Here is a 6,109-nt window from a genome sequence, read left to right as displayed (position 1 = left end):
CGCTGAGGGTTCAGATCCCACATACAGACCAGTTCCCGCTCACTGGCTGAGCGAGGGGCGGGCGCAGCACCGAGGGTTGCGATCCCGTTGCCGGTCCCGGTCCGGTGCGGGCGCGACACTGAGGGTTGCGGTCCGTTGCCGGACATGCAAAAAGACAAAAAGGAAAAAAAAAAGTTGCAGTGGCCAAAGTTGCCCATGGAGCAACCTGGGATTCAGCGGGAGAAAATGAAGCTGGCAGAGCAAAAGAAGCAGAGATTAGTGCGCTCAAATCTCAGCATTCCACTCTCTCCTGCCTATCTCAAAGTTTGGTTATCGTTGGACAGAAATATTTATCTCAAATTCTTTGAAGGACATCTCTTAGAGTCATACCACTCATACCACAGTCCCTATCTCCCCTGGATAATTAAGTAACATTATTGGGATTTGAATTCAGTCTACTTCTAGAGTCTGGTCTCCTTATGATTGATCACATAAAGAGCTATAGAATCTTCTTACCGATTGGTTAAATACAGTCATGTGCTGCTTAACAATGCGGATATATTCTCAGAAATGTCTCTTAGGTAATTTTGTCATTGTGAGAACATCACAGAATATCCTTACACAAACCCAGATAGTGTAGCTCACTACACACCTATGCTATATGGTATAGCCATTATAATCTATGGGACCACCACGTATAACAGTCCTTCATTGCAAACATCATTATGCATGGCATGACTGTAATCAATTTCCTTTTCTACTAAATCTACTACTGCTAGAGCAAGGAAATGTATATAACTACAACAAAAGGTATTCAAGTACTAATTCTAGCATACATTTTGATATATTTATAGCCTATGTACTTTTTCAAAAGTTAAGAAATCATTTTCTAAATGTTGATTTTAATGTACTGTTCTTAACATCAAATAATACTTATGTATTTGATTAAGCATTTATCATCCTAATATTTTATATAGTTAGCTTATTTCTTTAAGATTCCTTTGAAAAATTTTATGGAACTTTTGTATGATGTTGACTGGTTTTTTTTAAAAAATAGATTTTTAAAATAATTTCAAAATTTCACCTAAACAAAGCTTGCTTTTTAAAAATTTATCAATATACAATGTAGTTGATTTTCGTTTCCCTTTACCAGTTCCTCCTTTTCCCCACTCCCTCTCCCTCAAATGTTGATATTTTGAATCTTAAAGTTTGTACTGTTCCAAAACAAAACAAATGATAGGACTTGAAGTGTAAAAAGTATACAATATGGATGACAAATTATATAGCTCTCCTCATGGAAATAAAAACCCAAAAAATAAATGTTCATCACAGATAAGAAGAAAGCGCAGTATCGTATTTCAACTATGTATGCCACATAAACATGCAGCACATGAGTGTTATTTTAGCCAAAAATCAAGCTGCTTAATATGATCATTTTTTGACAATGAAAGATTTAAACTGTTTTTTTTTTCAACGTTTTCTAATTATTAAGTGAAGAGAAACAATTATGAAGTTGGGAGTTTCTCTTTGATATATAAACAAACATTATTATCTTCGTACAAGCCACAAATTCCACATGAATTACAACGCAACCTCCTTTGCTCAAGCTAACCAGTTTTCTCTCTTCTACGATGTGTTACAATACTTGTTTCAGGTTGATATTATTCAAAATGGCTAAACCTAAAGAAAAAATATAAAGAATGAGTATAATTGTTTATGCACTGCTTAAGTAGTAAAGTTTATACTTTAGAATAATTTTATTTCTTTAATCCCCTGCCAGAATTACTATTTTCTAAGTACCTCACTATCTCTCTAAAAACAAAACAAAAACCTATTTTTGCAGATTCCAAAATAAACACTCATGTATTAAAGATAATTTGGAAAATACAAACAAGAATAAAAAAGAGAAATTCACCCATAATTCCACCAGCCCAAGATATCTAATGTTGAACATATTCACGTGTTTCTTTCCAACATATTTTCTGTGCAATGTACATATATCTTTTTTTAACAATATTGGAATAATCTAGTCTTATATCTTTTTTCACACAATATTTTGTATCAGTAAAGAATCTTTGAAGACATGATTTTTAATTATGCATAATAATCCAAATTATAAATGTCATAATTTATACAACAATAAGCAAACGATGGAATTATAGAATATTTAAGTTGTTTCCAAATTTTTGGTACCATAAAAGATGCTCAAATGGGTCTTCAAGTATAAAATTGTGCATCACTAACACTCCTTAATGTACTTTTGACTAATATTTTTCTAAACATTGAAGAGACAGAAAATAAAACAAAACAATATCACAAACTAAAATTGTTTAACAGGATAAAACTGAGTTCAGAAGAAAATCTGTTAAGTAGAGAAAAGTGTACCAGGAAAAAGAAAAGGGATAGCTTATATCTCTTCCATTACGAACTCCTTAACTTGGTTTTGGGATCTATACCTACCAGAAACTAGTCAGTGATCATATTATCACACAACTGCATCTCCAAAGTACCTAAAGTTTCTTCATTTCAACTCTCTCTCTTGTCTTTGTACGTCTATTGAGAGATAGTAGATCCCAGGAAACAATAGATTTGAACAGCAGACCACTGTATTTTATGAGTTGGTCACCAAGAGACAAACATGGTAGATGAAGAGAGTCAGAAAAAGCAAAACAGTAGCTGTGCATGAAGGTAATTCTAGTTTTTCATATATTTTGACCATTCAGGGTATCAGAGAAACATGAATAAAGGTAGGATAAGCTGCCACCTCTTTATAATTGAAAAATATTAGAAAATTCCAGCCAGAATATGGAAAATTAAGTAGAAATTGACTTTATCATTGTGCCCTATAGCTGGAGATATGATACTAAAAATCTCACCATTCTTCAAGTGGTAATAGAGTATAACCAAGGGCAATCTGTATACCCTAACCACAAATAAACAGCAAGAATGACATGAAAATAAGCAATGGGACCTATGAAAAAATTACTGCAAAGCAAAGGAAAGAGAATGTCACCCTGAATATGAGGGGAATAACACCTGTTACAGAATTCAGGAAATAAAGGTCAGGAAAGTTGACAGTTTTTTCTAACGTGTGCAAAAAGATATGATTTCTATAAAACTGTAGGAAAATATTGAGAGGAAAGAACACCGTGTTATAGATATAAAAGAGATTGAAGTTTAAAAAAATTGGATTATATAAAAAGGGAATTAGGCAAGAAATAAATGCAAGAAAACTAAAACTGCATTCACAGAATTACAATCTTCATTGATGAAAGTAGAACAGGTGTGAATAAGTATTATGGAAGAAAAACTTGAAAACTCTACAATTATGCAGAGCAAAAAGGCAGATAAGTAAGTATGAAAGAAAATGTCATAGGTATGAAAGAAAAACAACATACACATAATTAATATTCCTAAATATAAACCTAGATTATATAAATTGAAAGCATAGCAAACAAAAAAATACTGGTAACAGAAGAAATACATCTTACATATTTAAAGAGGGTTATGTGAAGATTGAAGGATTTCAATAAATCCAAATCAATGAATAGAGAGCCATACACATACACATTTTCACATTACTGAATTCAAAACCTGGAGAAAAAAATTTCAATAAGCAACCATTTAGAAGAAAAAAGAAAAGAAATATACCTATACTGGAACCAAATATCAGCTAGAACCAGACTTTATTTTGCAACACTAAATATCCAAACACAGTAAAGTAATGTCTACAGTTTTTAAAGCAGACTATGGCCTCAAATTTTTATACTCAGCTCGTATATGTCAAGTCCTTTACGTGTGCTAAACACTCTAAGTGCTTTATATGTGTTACTTCCATTTGTCTCACACTAAACCTCTAAGAAATTTGAAAAACGTGAAGTCCAAAATTTTCAAATTTACTTAGAGGCACACAGAAAAAGATTGTATACTGATTGAAATTACATCTCTTTGGTCTGAGAGCCTGAGACCTTAGTTACCATGCTACACTGTGAGTAAGACCTTAGAAAATATATGATCCATGTACCTTTCTACAGAGAAATTTCTTGAAAATATATATCAAGCAACCAACAAATAAAGCAAACATGAGAATTCAATTTGGAGACATTAGGACTGGCAGTAAGTGTTATAGTAATAGAATCCATGTACCTTTCTACAGAGAAATTTCTTGAAAATATATATCAAGCAACCAATAAATAAAGCAAACATGAGAATTCAATTTGGAGACATTAGGACTGGCAGTAAGTGTTATAGTAAATTCACATACCAAACTATTGAATTGGAGTATAAAACTGAATTTATTTATGTGCATGTATTTATGTGCATGCACACATAGTTTTTAATAGAAAATATAAACAGATATTATTTAATATAATTTTAATATAAAATAAATATGACTGAAGAGGCAGAAAACTTAAATCCCATATTCCTTAATAAAGAAAATATAATTTTCTCTCTATATGTGTGTGTCACAGATATTATTTAATATAATTTTGATATAAAATAAATATGACTGAAGAGGCAGAAAACTTAAATCCCATATTCCTTAATAAAGAAAATATAATTTTCTCTCTAAAATAAATAAATAAATAAATAAATTTATGTAGGGTTTCATCAATTTATCCAAATAACATTTTTATACATTTTGTGAAATTCTTAACATTTTTTTTTTTGGTAAATTTATTCATAGGTACCTGATATTTTGGTATGATATATTATGAGGTGAATTTCGTTCACCTTCCTTTTCCTATTCTATTGCTGCGAGAACAGTTCAGTTCTTGGACAATGCAAGTTCAGTTGTTGAACACTGAACTCAAACCTCGCAACCCTATGTAGGCTTTTATGGATGACAAAGCTTAGCATTAGGTGTTATGCATGTTAATTATGCACAGTCTAATCACCTGTTACACAAGAAAGCTTTCTTGTTTTACTTTCTGATCCTTATACCTTCTATTTCTCCTGCTTTCCATTGCTGCACTGTCTTTTCCTGTATTCGAATATTGAATAGAAATCGTGATAACAGGAATCTTGGCTGAGATCCTAATTTCAAGGTAAGAGTTTCAACATTTCTCCAGGAATTATGATGCTTTCTGTATAGTTTTAATTTACCTTTTATCTACTTGGTAACATTTTTTCCATTTTTAATAACCTTGTACTTTAGAATAATTTTCGATTAGTAGAAAAATTAAGAAGTACATAAAGACCGTTATATCCCACATCATACCTACGACGCACACTGTCAACCTGACATCACTCACGATGTTAACTGCATCACCTTGCAGGGGTAGTGTTTGTCAGGGTTTTCCACAGAAGTCATTCTTTCTTTCCCTATGTCATACTGTAATGTTTGGAAAGACGAGGAGACCCAGGACCTGCCAGTCATCAGATGAGGACTCGGAGGAAAAATCCCAGAGACGCCCCACCCCACATAGAGGAAGCCCCACAGAATCCAGATCCACACCTGCTGTCAGCCCTGAGAGGCCCTGGGGCAAGGTGGCCCACTGTGGTGTCCCCTGACTTCTGGTCAGGGGATAGAAATCAGCGGGTGGGGGTGCCTTGGTTAGATGGACACCACTCCAAATCAGGAGAGGGGAGAGGACTCAGGCCCTTCTAGGCGTCACCAGGAGGACACAGAGGAAGGATTGGTGGGACTTCCCACCCCAGGTACACAGGGACGCACTCGGGTTGGGCGGCCAGGCACAGATGCAGGGATGCCGGGGAAATCGTACCTTGGTGCGANTGAATTTATTTATGTGCATGTATTTATGTGCATGCACACATAGTTTTTAATAGAAAATATAAACAGATATTATTTAATATAATTTTAATATAAAATAAATATGACTGAAGAGGCAGAAAACTTAAATCCCATATTCCTTAATAAAGAAAATATAATTTTCTCTCTATATGTGTGTGTATATATATACTTATTTTTTTTTTGTAGCTGGCCAGTATGGGGATCCAAACAATTTTCCATATTTTAATCCATCTCAAGATTTCTGTAAAGCCTTTACTTTCTGATAATAGAGCATATTTTTGATAATCTAACAATAGAATTTTGTCTTTAGCCAGACATATCATGTTCTCTAGTTAGTGAAAAAATTCTGAGAAGTTAAGTTTCTCCCCACAAAGA

This window comes from Galeopterus variegatus, unplaced genomic scaffold, assembly GCF_000696425.1.
Source record: "Galeopterus variegatus unplaced genomic scaffold, G_variegatus-3.0.2 Scaffold1692, whole genome shotgun sequence".
Taxonomy (NCBI): Eukaryota; Metazoa; Chordata; class Mammalia; order Dermoptera; family Cynocephalidae; genus Galeopterus; species Galeopterus variegatus.
Note: the sequence above shows the minus strand (reverse complement) of the source record.